The 12,260-nt window shown below is 56.0% G+C and overlaps 1 non-coding gene and 2 pseudogenes across 1 annotated transcript; all 3 read right to left on the bottom strand.

The window, feature by feature from the left end:
• Positions 1-1,162: 1,162 nt before the first annotated feature.
• LOC149859911 (28S ribosomal RNA) lies at positions 1,163-5,668 on the bottom strand (annotated as a pseudogene).
• An 835-nt stretch (positions 5,669-6,503) lies between these two features.
• On the bottom strand, positions 6,504-6,656 carry LOC149859912 (5.8S ribosomal RNA). The gene has a single exon (XR_016443686.1). It is a non-coding gene; the product is annotated as a 5.8S ribosomal RNA (ribosomal RNA).
• A 1,649-nt stretch (positions 6,657-8,305) lies between these two features.
• On the bottom strand, positions 8,306-11,740 carry LOC149859913 (18S ribosomal RNA; annotated as a pseudogene).
• Between the last annotated feature and the right edge of the window lie 520 nt (positions 11,741-12,260).

The following is a 12,260-nucleotide window of genomic DNA, read 5'->3' on the forward strand; positions in this document are numbered from 1 at the left end:
GCCCCAGGCTCCAGGGCCAAATGTAGTGCCGCCGCATGGAGTGGATGGAGCAGCCTCCGAGTCTATGTGCACGCCTGCAGCCTGCAGCTCCCTCCTGGAGCCTCTGGGAAGGGTCCAGCCAGCCCAGCAGGGCTTCCCGAGGCATCTGGGGGTGGCAGGGCCTGGCAGGCACCTGCCCCTGGGCTCCAGGGCCCACGGGAGCTCCTCCGCATGGAGGGGATGAATGGAGAAGCCTCTGAGGCCACCTGGAAGCCTGCAGCTCCCCCCCGGAGCTTGTGGTGGGCCTCCAGAAAGGGCCTGTCCATCCCCAGGGGCCTGCCCAAGGTGCCTTGGGGCCTCAGGGCCTGGCAGGTGCCTGCCCCTGGGCACCAGGGAAGGCTGCTGCATGGTGCCTCTCCCAACGCCATATTTGGGCCCACCGGTGCTTCTCCTGGGAGCAGGGCCCTCCAGGTAGCAGGATGGCTGGGGAGAGGCAGGGGGGCAGCAGGCTGGGGTCTGAAGTCAATGTTGGGCAGGGGGAACCAGGGAAGAGTGGGGGGGTGAAAGATGGAGGCTTAAGCCTGGGCAGGGAGGCACTTTTTGGAGGCTTAAGACCCTGGTGGTTGTGGGGGTGCTGTGTGCGTTACTGCCTGACTGCACCCTGGGTACTTGATTGGGAGTGGAACCCCAGGCGGCAGGAATTCCAGGCACCAGGTCAACCCCATGAATTCCTATGGGGCTTTGAGACACCAAGTCGACCCCAAGCATTCCTATGGGGACTTGTCAGAGAACAAGTCTACCCTATTCATTGCTATGGGGACTCCTAGACACCAGGTCTACCCTGTTTTGAAGCACAGGGGTGGCTTTTGGGACACCAGGTCAACCCCAGCGATGCCTGTGGGAGGGAGAGCCCGGCAAGTTGAAGGGGAGCTCCCTGTCTCAGAGCCTCCCCACCCACTGGTCCTCCATGCAGCTGAGTCACCCACAAGGTGCCAGGTCAAACCAGGCCCAGGGGAGAGGGAAGGGGAGAACTGCCAGACCCTCCGCTTGTGAGGGTCCCCTGCCTGCCTCTTCCCCACTCTCGCCAGCCCCTGGTGGGGGGCTCTGCCCACCGCAGGCATGGTGGTGCCCTCCTCCCCCACTCCTGGAGGTGGTGTTCAGGTTGGGGATTTGCGCTCGGGAGACAAAACCTTGTGTCAAGCGCTGACTTTCAATAGATCACAGCGAGGTAGCTCCTCTGCTACGTATGAAACCCTGACCCAGAATCAGGTCATCTACAAATGATTTAGCACCAGATGCCCCATGAACATGCAATACGCTGCGGGTGAGAGGCGGCTCCCTTCTGACCGCTCTCCGGTCCTGCCACAAATGGCTCTCCACACTGCGGCCTGCCCCCCAGGCAGGGGCCAGCCAGCTATCCGGGATTAACTGAGGCTCCACGGTGCTGTAGTATCATTATGTTTAGGGGGGATTCTGACTTAGAGGCGTTCAGTCATAATCCCACAGATGGTAGCTTTGCCCCATTGGCTTCTCAGCCAAGTACATACACCAAATGCGGTTCCTCACGGACTGAGCAGGATTACTATTGCAACAACACATCATCAGTAGGGTAAAACTAACCTGTCTCATGATGGTCTAAACCCAGCTCATGTTCCCTATTAGTGGGGGAACAATCCAATGCTTGGTGAATTCTGCTTCACAATGATAGGAAGAGCTGACATCGAAGGATAGAAAGTGACATCGCTATGAACGCTTGGCCACCACAAGACAGTTATCATGTGCATCACTAATTAGATGACGAGGCATTTGGCTCTTTACCGAACCCTGAAGAGTACCTTTTTTGGGTTATTTAGTGTTGTTCGGTTAAGTGGCTCAGCATGCCCCATGCAACGCAGTCATGACTATAGCAACCACCGAAGAGTCTGGTAGTCTCGTGATGACTGACATGCACCAGCAATCTGTCCTGTGGGCCTGAGCCCTGATCAGAAGCATGGGAGGTAATCATATCGAGACTGAACCACTTGAGAGAAATGCAGCGAAGAGGGGGAGACAGCAAGGCGGATCAGAAATGCAGGATAGCAGAACAAAGCACAGACTTGGGTGGATAAGAGGTTGGGATGAATTCTGCTGCCCAAAGGGAGCAATAGGGTATGTCAAATGGGACAGCACCACTCCAAGTCTGGAAGTAGCCAGAAACACTCTTGTCAAGTGCTTCCCTTCAGTCTGTTCTGTCCCAATCACAGGATGTCATCCCTCCTGGAACAGTACACATGCCTCATGCCTTCAGGAATGGGTAGTCACAGGCTTCAGTGGGCATGCAGCCGGGATGTTGCATCTGACTGACTAACCATCAAGTTTAGCTTGTACCAGTCACTGAGGCTCCCCTCTGTGAGCACAAGATGGGGGGGCCAGAAACCATCCATTATTCCAGGCTGCCATTCCAGGAAGTGGGGTGAGCCCACCTTGCCTGATCATCAGTTCTGGTTAGCTTTATGCTCAGCAGAACTGGAGGTGAGTAGTCCTGATCCTCACCCCCCACCTTTCTGGGCATGCAGCCGGGATGTTGCACCCAACTGACTAACCTTCAAGTTCCACTTGCACCGGTCACTGAGACTCCCCTCTATCAGCACAAGGCATGGGGACAGAAGTCTTCCGCCCTCCAGGCCACCACCCCTAGAAGAGGGGCTATCCCCCTTGCCTGGTTGTCAGTTCCAGTATGTTTCACCCACCCCACCTGCCAGACAACTGCAGGCACCAACAAGTTTCAGCAAGATTCCTCTAGCACCCACCATCAGGCTTTGAGTTTTTCACAATTGAGGCAGTTACCCCCAGGAGCTTGTGAGGCAGCTGGTGGGGAGTGAAGTGTCCCTGGGAAAAACTCCTTGGCTGCATTGTACCAGGGTTGAGCTATCAACAGGCCTTTGATACCCAGTGAGAACCACATGGAGGTACCTGGCACAAACCTGCTGCAACTGTGTAACCAGACCATTTCCCCTAGGGAAGGCGCCTCCCTTAATAGAGTCATATTACGAGAGTCATAGTTACTCCCACTGTTTACCCATGCTTCATTGAATTTCTTCACTTTGACATTCAGAGCACTGGGCAGAAATCACATTGCGTCAACACCCACCGCAGGCCTTTGCGATGCTTTGTTTGAATTAAACAGTCAGATTCCCCTGGTCTGCGCTGGTTCTAAGTCAGCGGCTAGGTGCCGGCTGAGGTGGAATGCCGTCCCCCCACCCCACCCCCGTGGAAGAGGAGAGGCAGGTGAAGCCCGCTGCAGCTGAGGCAATCCACAGGAAGGGCCCGGATTGCATCCAGAGTTGCCACCACCCCCCTGGGAAGGGGAGTAGGTGCCTCATCCAGCCACAGCTCACGCCCAGCTCTACTTTGTGCCCCATCCCAACCAACCCAGCCCTTAGAGCCAATCTTTATCCCAAAGTTACAGATCCGGCTTGCTGACTTCCCTTACCTACACTGTTCTAACACGCCAGAGGCTGTTCACCTTGGAGACCTGCTGTGGATATGGGTACGGCCCAGCATGAGATTTACACCTTCTCCCCCAGATTTTCAAGGACCAGTGAGAACTCACCAGACGCTGCTGGAACCGCGATGCTTTTCACCGTCTCTTGGGGCAAACCCATTCCAAGGCACCCTGCCCTTCACAAAGAAAAGAGAACTCTCCCTGGGGCTCCCGCCGGCTTCTCCAGGATCAGTTGCATTACTGCACTGGACGCCTCATGGCACCACCACTCTGGATTCAGGGATCTGAACACGACTCCCTTGCAATCGGCTGAGGGCAACGGAGGCCATTGCCCATCCCTTCGGAATGGCGCTCACCTATCTCTTAGGACTGACTAACCCATGTTCAACTGCTGTTCACATGGAACCCTTCTCCATTTCGGCCTTCAAAGTTCTCATTTGAATATTTGCTACTACCACCAAGATCTGTACCTGCAGTGGTTCCACCCAGGCCCGCGCCCTAGGCTTCAAGGCCCAGCACAGAGGCCCTCCTACTCATCACAGCCTAGCCCCCATGGCTCTCATTTCCGGCAAAAGCCAGGTATGGGCCCAACACTCTAGCACCATCCATTTGCAGGGCTAGTTGATTTGGCAGGTGAGTTGTTACACACTCCTTAGCAGATTCCAACTTCCATGGCCACCGTCCTGAGGTCTATATCAACCAACACCTTTTCTGGGGTCTGATGAGCGTCAGCATTGAGCGCCTTAACCTCACATTCAGTTCATTCCGCAGCACCAGCTCCGCTTACCACAAGTGGCCCACTAGGCACTCGCATTCCACACCAGGCTCCACACCAGTGAGCCAGGCTTCTTACCCATTTAAAGTTTGAGAATGGGTTGAGATTGTTTTGGCCCCAAGACCTCTAATCATTCACTTTAACAAATAAAACTGCGGAGATGGGTGAGTGCCAGCTATCCTGAGGGAACCAGCTACTAGATGATTCAATTAGTCTTTCGCCCCTATACCCAGGTCAGATGACCGATTTGCATGTCAGTACTGCTATGGACCTCCACCAGAGTTTCCTTTGGCTTTGCCCTGCCTAGGCATAGTTCACCATCTTTCAGGTCCTAGCACATATGCTCACGCTCCGCCTCCCTGACGGGGTGGGCGAGACAGGTCAGTGGTGCGCCCTCTGCAAACAGTGGCCTCGGGATCCCACCTCAGCTGGTGCTCACCGACCCTCACCTTCATTGTGTCATGGGCTTTCGTTCAAGCCTCTGACTTGCACACATGTTAGACTCCTTGGTCCGTGTTTCAAGACGGGTTGGGTGGGCAGCCAACATCGCTGCAGACCCCAGGTGCCCAGCATGGCCCTCCCTGCCCAGCAGCGCGACACGGTCGGAGCATACTGAGAACAGTCCGCCCTGATTGACAGTTGCACCAGGGGCAAGGGGGCCCCCACCATGAGGAGGAGGGGATGGGGAGCCATGGGGGAAGGCGTGGCGACAGTCATCTCCCTCGACCCTGGGATGCAGCAAGAGCTGCTGCCTGGGGACTGTAACACTTGCTGCCACAAAGCGGTGAGCCACCTGCCTGCCGGGCCTTCCCAGCCAACCCAGAGCCAGTCATGGTGCACTGCCACGGTGGAGATGCGCCCAACAAGGACCGAGGCCATCCAGGCGGCAGTCCTCACCTGCCCTGGGGGGGGGCTGAGCGGGATCTGTCGTCCCAGGCCAGCTGACCAAACCCACTGGGTTGAATCCTTCGGGCAGACTGCACAGACCCCACCCGTTTAACTCTTAACGGTTTCACACCCTCTTGAACTCTATCCTCAAAGTTCTTTTAAACTTTCCCTTACAGTACTTGCTGACTATTGGTCTTGTGCTAGTATTTAGCCTTAGATGAGTTTACCACCTGCTTTGGGCTTCATTGCCAAGCAACCCAACTCTGAGAAGACCCACTCCCAGCGCACCAGGGGCCACTACTGCCCTCACACCATCCACGGGCTGTGCCTTGATCAGAAGGACTTGGGGCCCCCGAGAGCGGCACTGGGGAGTGGGTCTTCTGTACACCACCACATTTCCTACACACTACTGCAGGATGGGGATTCAGCACTGGGCTCTTCCCTGTTCACTCACCGTTACTGAGGGAATCCTGGTTAGTTTCTTTTCCTCCACTGACTAATATGCTTAAATTCAGCAGGTCACCAAGTCTAATCTGAGGTCGCAGCTGGATGGGAGGGTGCAGGTGTGGGAGAGGTTTGAGAGGCGGGATGGCCGAGAAAGCCGGTACCGGACAGGGCCGGCCTGGCCTCTCAGCATGCTGTGCACATGTGCAGTCCTACCCACCACAGCCACAGGAGACTGCGCCGTCTCCAAAGGAGGCCCGATGGAAGGGAGCTGGGGAGAACAGCCCTGAGGGAGGAGCAGCCGCATACGGCACCCCCTGGCGTGAAGACCGGGAACGCGTGGGGCAGGAGGGGCCCGGCAGAGGGAAGGCAGCAGAGACAGTGGGGAGAGGACAGTCCCGGTCGCTGGGCAGGCAGAGGCACAGGCAAAGGCCCCAGCTGCCCGCACCTGCCTGCTGCCTGCCTGCTGAACTCGCCCCCACACCAGCTGAGTGTCTGAACCCCACTGTGTGCTCCCTTCCTTGCTGCTTCCCTTGCTGAGGCCCCGGCGCACTCACAGGCACGTGTTGTTCTCAGGGGGTAGGATCGCGGGCCTGAGACAGCCGCACGGGGTAGGCCTGGTTCCCCCTGGAACCCCAGGAGCAGGCGCCATGGCCGACCCAGCTGAAGCATGGGTCAGACTGCTACAACAGTCCTCCACGAGCAGGTTGAGCTCCCTGAGGCAGGCACTCTTAAGGCATCATGTCTGACCTTAGGGGGACGAAGGCATTCAGGGGCTCAGGCTGCCCCTCTTCCCCAACAAGGGCAAGCAGAGGCGGGCCCAAGGGACCTCGGGTTGCCTGCGAGACACCCTAGCTGCACTCAGTGGCAGCGGGGACCGGACAGTCAGCATCACTGGCCTCACACACACCGCATAGGTGATTGACCTTCAAGCGATGCTCAGACCGGCATAGCCCCAGGAGGAACCCAGGGCCGCAAGTGCATTCGAAGTGTCAATGATCAGTGTGTCCTGCAAATCACATTAATTCTTGCAGATAGCTGGATTCTTCATCAATGCATGAGCCAAGTGATCCACCGCTGAGAGTTGTCACTTTTTTTGCACAGGCTTTTCTCCACGGTTGCCACTTCGCCGCATGGCAGAAGCCAAGCCAGAGGGAGGGTGGGCTTCTGGGTCTGCACGAGGTCAGGACAGGGTCCCTGAGCTGACCTTCCTCCCCCGCTGCAGCAACCTGGCAGGGGTCATGGGAGGGGAGGCATTCCTGCCCAGCTGGTTGTCTGCCTTCCCTTGGCAGGAGTCCTACAGACCAGGCAAACACAGGAGAGAGGTTTAACAACCTGAGAGAGGGCCATGGCCACAAAGGTGAGCCCCCTGCTGCAGGCTCAGTCCAGGTGCTCAGCTCAGGGGGGCACGGCCAGCCGTGCCACAGGCTCCAGCAGCTCCGCAGCGCTCCTGCGCCTGCACCTGGGACCATGCACCCCTTCCGCTCCCCTTGACCAGCCCTTGCCCCACCCAGGGGTGCAGTGGGGGTGATGGCGATAGGCAGGGTGGATGACATTGGCAAGGGAGCCACAGCCCACAAGCAATCAGCTTTCAGGCCCCTCTGCAGAGAGGGAGGCAGGGTGGCCCCTCTCCATTCCAGGGGCCACATGGGCAGGGAGTGTCAAAGGCACAGGCACATCTGCACATGCCCACCCTCCCTCGGCAGACCTCCTGTGGCTGCCCGCGCAGACCCCTCAGGACACACAAATCTTTGAACCTTCGCCCACCCACCCCGCTGCCTGCCCCGTGGAGCAGGGCGAGGTGAGGGGTGGAGCACTAGGTACCTGGTAGCTTGGGTGAGGGAAATGGTTCTGAACTCCAGGTGGTCCCAACCCCCACCTTCCGGACAATGCCTTGCATCCGCAGATGGGACAGCAAGGGACAGACACTGGAGGGGGACGTGGAGTTGAGCCTGGCATCCTCCAGCCAGCTCTGTGAACCCATAGGGGGGGAGAAGCATCCACCCGGAGGGCAGCGCCCAGGACTCACTGCCATGGCCAGCGCCTTCCCATTTGGGGGGCTGGGGTTTCTCTCAGGTCTTAGCTGTTTCCCTGGGGGCTGACACAGCTGGGGCCGCCCCACCAGATGGGCCCTCCCCATCCCATCCCAGCCATCCCAGCCACCACGGATGCCCGCCCATGGTGGTGGCTGACAGCCATGCACCCCGCCAAACCCCGAGTCCTTTTCCTGCCCCCACTCAGCTGGGCTGAGGAGGCCAGGGTGGAAACCTGGGGACACGAGGAAGGGGCGCAGACCAGCTGACCAGCCTGCTGGGGCACGCGGCCCAAAGGGAGGCTGGGGCGACACAGATGTGAGAGTGGGAAAGGGCACTACCACGTGGCGGGGTGGGTGTCCCAGCAATGGACCAATGCTGCTGAAAGAAAATCCCTGGCACTGGGCAGGAGCCCCTCCAGGGACCCCACTCCTTGTCTCCCCTCAGATCCTGAAGGGAGGGGAGTAGGGGTGGAGGAGACCACTAGGGGGATCCAGGGGAGCCACTCAGACCCTGGGCCCCACACGGCTGGGGGACCTGTCCTGCACTCTGAGCTGTGCAGCCCAGGACTGGTCTGCATGAGGTCCTGGAAGCCCAGACACAGAAGGCATGCATGCACACAAGGCTGCCAGAGATGGGGATGGGGGAGCATGGCCCTCCACCCCATGCCTGCTGAGCTGGCACCATGCACGGTGACCCCATTAATGATCCTTCCACAGGTTCACCTACGGAAACCTTGTTGCAACTTTTACTTTCTCTAGATAGTCATGTTCGACCGTCTTATCGGCACACTGCCAGGGCCATGACCAACGCTGGCGGGGTCAATCCGAGGACCTCACTAAACCATCCAATTGGTAGTAGCAACGGGTGGCGTGTACAAAAGGCAGGGACTTAATCAATGCAAGCTTATGACCTGTACTTACTGGGAATTCCTCTTTCATGGGGAATAATTGCAATCCCCAATCCCCATCACAAATGGGGTTCAGCGGGTTACCCACACCTGTTGGCATAGGGTAGACACACGCTGAGCCAGTCAGTGTAGCATGTGTGCAGCCCTGGACATCTAAGTGCTTCACAGACCTGTTAATGCTCAAACTCGGGTGGCTGAACACCACTTGTCCCTTTAAGAAGTTGGACACGGACCGCTCGGGGGTTACATAACTAGTTAGCATGCCAGAGTCTCATTTGTTATCGGAATTAACCAGACAAATCGCTCCACCAACTAAGAACGGCCATGCACCACCACCCACAGAATCAAGAAAGAGCTAACAATCTTTCAATCCTTTCTGTATCCGGGCCCGGTGAGGCTTCCTGTGTTGAGTCAAATTAAACCGCAGGCTCCACTCCTGGTGGTGCCCTTCCACCAATTCCTTTAAGTTTCAGCTTTGCAACCATACTCCCCCCAGAACCCAAAGACTTTGGTTTCCCGAAAACTCCCTGGCGAGTCATGGGAATAATGCCTCCGGACTGCTAGTCGGCAGGATGGAGGATGGGATTCGCCTCCAAGGAGGATTATTCTGCACTGGTCTGGTCCTGCAGGGAGCAAACCAGGAAATCCAAGGCTGCAACTGAACTCCAACTAGCTTCAAGCATCAAGGACAATAAAAAGTCCTTTTTCAGATATGTGGGGAGCCAGAGGAAAAGCAAGGGCAATGTTGGACCCTTGCTAAACCAGATGGGGCAACTGACAACTGACACCCAGGAAAAAGCCAACCTATTAAGGTACTTTGTGTCAGTCTTTCATCAGTCCCATGGGATGCCCATGCCTGCTATGGGACAGGGAGATCCGGGTGATGGGGATCCCCTACCCTCTATCAATGCTGACCTTGAGAAGCTGGATACCTTCAAGTCAGCCGGCCCTGACAATCTGCACCCCAGGGTACTCAAGGAGCTGGCGAGCATCAGAGCCCAGCCCCTGGCACAGATCTTTGAAAACTCCTGGCGCTCTGTTGTAGTGGAAGAAGGCCAATGTGGTGCCGATCTTCAAGAAAGGGAGGAGAGTGGATCCGGCTAACTACAAGCCCATTAGCCTGACTTCTATCCTGGGGAAGATCTTAGAAAAGTTTATTAAGGAGGCCATCCTTGATGGACTGGCCCAGGCTAACATTCTAAGGGATAGCCAGCACGGGTTTGTTGCGGGTAGGTCTTGTTTGACCAATCTCATTTCCTTCTACGACCGGGTGACCTATCACCTGGACAAGGGAGAAGAGATTGATGTCATATATCTTGACTTCAAAAAAGCCTTTGATCTGGTATCCCATGATCACTGGCCAGTTGTGGCCTTGGCTCCACCACGATCCGCTGGCTGGGAAATTGGCTCCGTGGTCGGACCCAGAGGGTTGTAATCGATGGCAGTCACTCATCGTGGTGCCCTGTGACCAGTGGGGTCCCTCAAGGCTCTGTCCTGGGACCCATCCTGTTCAACATCTTCATTAATGATGTGGACATTGGAGTCAGGAGTGGACTGGCCAAGTTCACCGATGACACCAAACTTTGGGGCAAAGCATCCACGCCAGAAGATAGGCGGGTGATCCAGGCTGACCTGGACAAGCTCAGCAAATGGGCAGACGAGAACCTGATGGTGTTTAACACCGAAAAATGCAAGGTTCTCCACCTTGGGAGGAAAAACCTGCAGCATCCTTATAGACTCAGCAGTGCTACGTTAGATAGCACTACAGAAGAAAGAGACTTGGGTGTCATCATTGACCACAAGATGAACATGAGCCTCCAATGCGATGCTGCGGCTAGTAAAGCGACCAAAACGCTGGCTTGCTTCCATAGATGCTTCTCGAGCAAATCCCGGACGTCATTCTCCCCTTGTACTCAGCCTTGGTGAGGCCGCAGCTGGAGTACTGCGTCCAGTTTTGGGCTCCACAATTCAAAAAGGATGGACATAAGGAAGAATTTCTTTACTGTCCAAGCCCCCAAGGTCTGGAACAGTCTGCCAGCAGAGGTGGTTCAAGCACCTACATTGAACACCTTCAAGAGTAAATTGGATGCTTATCTTGCTGGGATACTATGACCCCAGCTGACTTCCTGCCCTTTGGGCAGGGGGCTGGACTCGATGATCTCCCGAGGTCCCTTCCAGCCCTAATGTCTATGAAATCTATGAAATCATTTATGGTCAGAACTACTATGGTACCTGATTGTCTTCGAACTTCTGACTTTCATTCTTGATTAATGAAAACATTCTTGGGAAATGCTTTCATTTTGGTTCATCTTGCACTGGTCCAAGAATTTCACCTCTAGCGGTACAATACGAATGCCCCCGGTTGTCCCTCTTAATCATGGCCCTAGTTCTGAAAACCAACAAAATAGAACCGGAGTCCTATTCCATTATTCCTAGCTGGAGTATTCCGGCAACCAGCCTGCTTTGAACACTCTAATTTTTTCAAAGTAAATGCAGGACACTCAGCTAAGAGCATCAAGGGAGCACCGAGAGGCAGGGGTTGGGACAGGCGGTAGCTCGCCTCGCAGTGGACTGCCAGCTCGATCCCAAGATCCTACTATGAACTTTTTAACTGCAGCAATGTTAATATATGCTATTGCAGCTGGAATTACCGTGGCTACTGGCACCAGACTTGCCCTCCAATAAATCCTTGTTAAAGGATTTAAAGCATACTCATTTCAGTTACAGGGCCTTGAAAAAGTCCTGTATTGTTATTTTTCATCACTACCTCCCCGGGTTGGGAGTGGGTAATTTGTGTGCCTGCTGCCTTCTTTGGAGTTGTTTCTCAGGCTCCCTCTTTGGAATCAAACCCTGATTCCCTGTTACCTGTGGTAAACATGGTAGGCACAGAAAGTACCATCAAAAGTTTGTAGGGCAGACATTCAAATGCGTTGTTGCTATCATGGGGGTATGCGATCAGCCCAAGGTTATCTAGAGTCACCAAAGCGGGCGGGCAAGCCTGGGTTGGTTTTGGTCTGATAAATGCACGCATCCCTGGAGGTCAGTGCTCTTTAGCATGTATTAACTCAGAATTGCCACAGTTATCCAAATAATGGTTGGAGCGACCAAAGGAACCATAACTGATTTAATGAGACATTGACAGTTTCACTGTACCGGCCATGTGTGCTTAGACATGCATGGCTTAATCTTTGAGACAAGCATATGCTACTGGAAGAATCAACCAGGTAGCCATGCTCCTCGGGTGAGGGAGAGTGGGGCAGGGGAGCCTCACAGACAGGCACCCACTGGCCCAGGAGGGCCAGCAACTTTCCCGCCCGCAGCCCCCTGCTTCTTGCTGGCCCCACAGGCCCCCCTCCCTGGGGCGGGGAAGGTGCAGGGACCGCAGCACAGCAATATGGGGAAGGACAGCGGGGAGCAAAGGGCGGGTGCTGGGCTGGAGCCTGAGCGCACACTTCCTATCCACTTTCTCCAGGGTGCCCCCCCCTCGTGGCACTGTGGTGGATGCCTCAGCAGCATCCGCCTGCACAGCAACTGCTAGAGAAGACGGCATCCACGAGACGGGGAGGGTGGAGGGGTGGGGCTGGGACCCATGCGGGGCTCCTCCAGCTGGGCCTGCCAACTCTCACTGGCATCTCTCAACATGGTCGGGGCTCCCAGGGCAGCTCAGTCTCACTCAGCATGGGTTTGGCCAAACCTTCTCCTCTGGGGTGGGGGAAGAGCCTCATCTCCAATGGAGGGGGTCAAGTG

The sequence above is a fragment of the Crocodylus siamensis genome, chromosome 7, assembly GCF_052110815.1.
Source record: "Crocodylus siamensis isolate JL-2025a chromosome 7, ASM5211081v1, whole genome shotgun sequence".
Lineage (NCBI taxonomy): Eukaryota > Metazoa > Chordata > Crocodylia > Crocodylidae > Crocodylus > Crocodylus siamensis.